Below are 2,915 nucleotides of genomic sequence, written 5' to 3'. Positions count from 1 at the left end.
ATCACGTTTCATCGTCTCGTACACGTCCTCGCACTGGATGTGATATATGAGGCTATCTGTGTCGGTGTACATAATTTTACATCTGTCGCGATATAAAGGTAACATGTACTCGTGATGAAATTCGTACAAACAGACTTTAGATATGTCGAGAATGCACATACCTACGTAGATCGGCTTGTCGAATTTCACCTCGAGTTTGCGCAATTCAACGGCTATCAGATTTTCCGAAAAGATGCTTCGGCTATGGAAATTTGATTTTGCGATCATTGCCTCTGCACCGTATCGTCCTTCCCATTTAGTTATTAATGTAAGCGTAGCTAGTACACGCGTGCGAGACCGACCGTTAATTTTACATTGACGCAATTTCGTACATTTTCCATAGTTTTGCCGAATACCGCGTTGTTCATCAATTTATACAAATTTTTCTCAAAATCGTTCTTGGCGAGCGTTCTAAATTGCGTATTTAGTTCAATATAATCGCGGAGCCATGCGGATTGCGCGAATTGTAGTACGCGATGTATATTTGTGACGCGAAGGCCTTGACGCGTACATTGCTGCAGGTTACGATAGTGAATGACGTAACGCTTCTTGCAATATAGAGTCGCCAGAAGTTTTGCCTGCCGCTTGCCAGGCGGCTTATCGCGCGTCGGACAGAACGGTAGGTCAGTGTGCTCGTCGTGTATACTTGTGGGTACTCGAGATCGACCTCGAGAATATAACCCGTGGGCGAGTCCGAGGCGATCGCACTAAAGTCAAAATCTGCAACATCGTCGACCCATCGAAATTCGGCGTATGGCAACGGTTGACACATTGCCCATCCGTATAGATTATTTACGTCAAAGTACATCAAGTATGAGGAAGCTTTCGATGGATCATACGAGTGCATATATTTGTTGTTAGCCTGCGCATATCTACTGGAGCATTGACTCATTGTCAGACCGCCACGTATACCGCGCTCGATAAACATGACCATATCAATGTCCGTGAGGAGTTCGAAATTTATACGCGTATGTTTAAGCATGGCGTCCCACGTGAATCCTGGTAATGTGTAATAATACGTGGGATCGAGACCATAACTCTCGATACACTTGTCTCGGAAATTTTCAAAAATGTCAGCCAACAACATGACATCTGTTTTCAAATACAGGTCGCTGTAGTCGCCCAAGGATTGAATGGCAAACCGTCGCCAGACGTTTGCAGCGTGTGCGTAATTGTTCTCGGATACAGTGTCACCGGTCAAGGAACTGTAAAATAATTCGCGCAGTGGTAAACACGTGTCCTCCAACTTTCCGACGCAATCAACATACTCGTACGGAAAGACACCCTTTCGCGTCAATAAATTGAAATCTTCCACCGATAACTTTGAAAAATTTGAACGTATAATTTTCAAAATATCCATGCTGAGAAGAGACGCTAGTTTGTCGAGACTGGCAGTTAAAAATTTGTATGAATCGATGAATCGCAATTTCATATAATTTCGCCAATCTGATTTTTCAGCGGTGCCTGTGACATGTTTGGTGAAGGAAATGTATTTTTCTTTCGTTATTGGAAGCAATTCTACATGTCCTTCGTACGCTGTAGCTATTTCTTTGATAATAAAATGCGAATCGTAACCAGATAAATTGTGGAAGACCACAGGAATACAATATAAATTTTTATAATTTAAATTACACTTCGAATGCGCGGGACCTCTATATCTTCCAGTCAAATGGCAATGATCGCGTACTCTATCGTCACCCAATGCGAACGGTTTTTGACATATGTGGCAATGCGTCGCGCTATGGTATGCCCCCCACTGTTCCTTCGACAAATTTTCCATAGGGACATTAGTGAATAATTTTTCTTTTACGTGTTGTGATAACACTTTGAGTTGCTCGACGAACCACGTGATGCAATCTTTATCGCGACGAGATTGGTATGTGGACAATGAATCATCGTACGAACAATGCACGTAATATCCAACGCTGAATACCTCATGATGCTGATACGCATATGAAGACGTTATCGAATCCTTGTCAATTTTCTTCAGAGTGCACTCCAAGTCGGCGTATACGACAAACGGTGCACGTTCCTTACAGTTGTAATTTTTGAAGGTCAGCCACTTGTCGTCCTCACTCGGTAATCTGATCGCGCAGTCGTTCATCTTTCCACAGTCCACAATGTGAGCTTCCAACCTTTGACTCGAACTAAAGTAATGCAAGCATCTAGAAATATATTTTTATATTATTCATAACCTATTATGTAAAAAATTATACGTACCGATCGCAGAAATATTTTTTTCCATTGTGCTTAGTCAACTGCGTGCTTATGAGGCGGGACATATTTTTTATCCACGCAAAATGACCCACGTCGTTGTCTCCCTGAACGTATAGCAAGTTAACATGCTTTTCCTTCTTCCGGGTGGTAAGCTGTATCGGCAAGATTTCCTTATTCTCAATGCAAAATACGTTAATTGAGATATCGTTTGAATGCTCAAATTTTTTAATCTGATTAAGCGTCACGGGAAACTCAATGTCTTGCACGTTTAGTTCCGTTATATAATCGGGAAACGACGATTCTCGTTCTGTGTTTTTCAGCTGGATGCAGAGCAGCCACCACTGACCACGCGAAACACGCATTGTCCTTAGATTGCACGTTAATTACCGCTTTCTTCAGTTTTATTTCTCGCGGTAATTCGATGTAACACCCCGCGTGCAGTGGATTGTACTTGTTTATATTAATTATCAAATTGTGTATGCGCGATAACGCCCACTCACTATCGCGTTCCTGAAACTCTTCAAGGGACGCTAAGGTAGGCTCGATGACGCGCTGCTCGTACCACTCGCGCAAATCTGTCATACGAAAGAGTTCACAGTTTCGCGTGTTGATACTTTTGTTTGCACGTTTTTCACATGACACAAATTCATCGTTGAAGG

At 42.4% G+C, this 2,915-nt stretch overlaps 1 pseudogene; it reads right to left on the bottom strand.

Moving 5' to 3' along the window:
- Window positions 1–239: 239 nt before the first annotated feature.
- On the bottom strand, window positions 240–1,648 carry LOC105571057 (annotated as a pseudogene).
- Window positions 1,649–2,915: the final 1,267 nt, after the last annotated feature.

Source organism: Vollenhovia emeryi, unplaced genomic scaffold (assembly GCF_000949405.1).
Source record: "Vollenhovia emeryi isolate VEMERY1.0 unplaced genomic scaffold, V.emery_V1.0 DF941279.1, whole genome shotgun sequence".
Taxonomy (NCBI): Eukaryota; Metazoa; Arthropoda; class Insecta; order Hymenoptera; family Formicidae; genus Vollenhovia; species Vollenhovia emeryi.
This window is presented reverse-complemented; position numbering and strand designations above follow the sequence as displayed.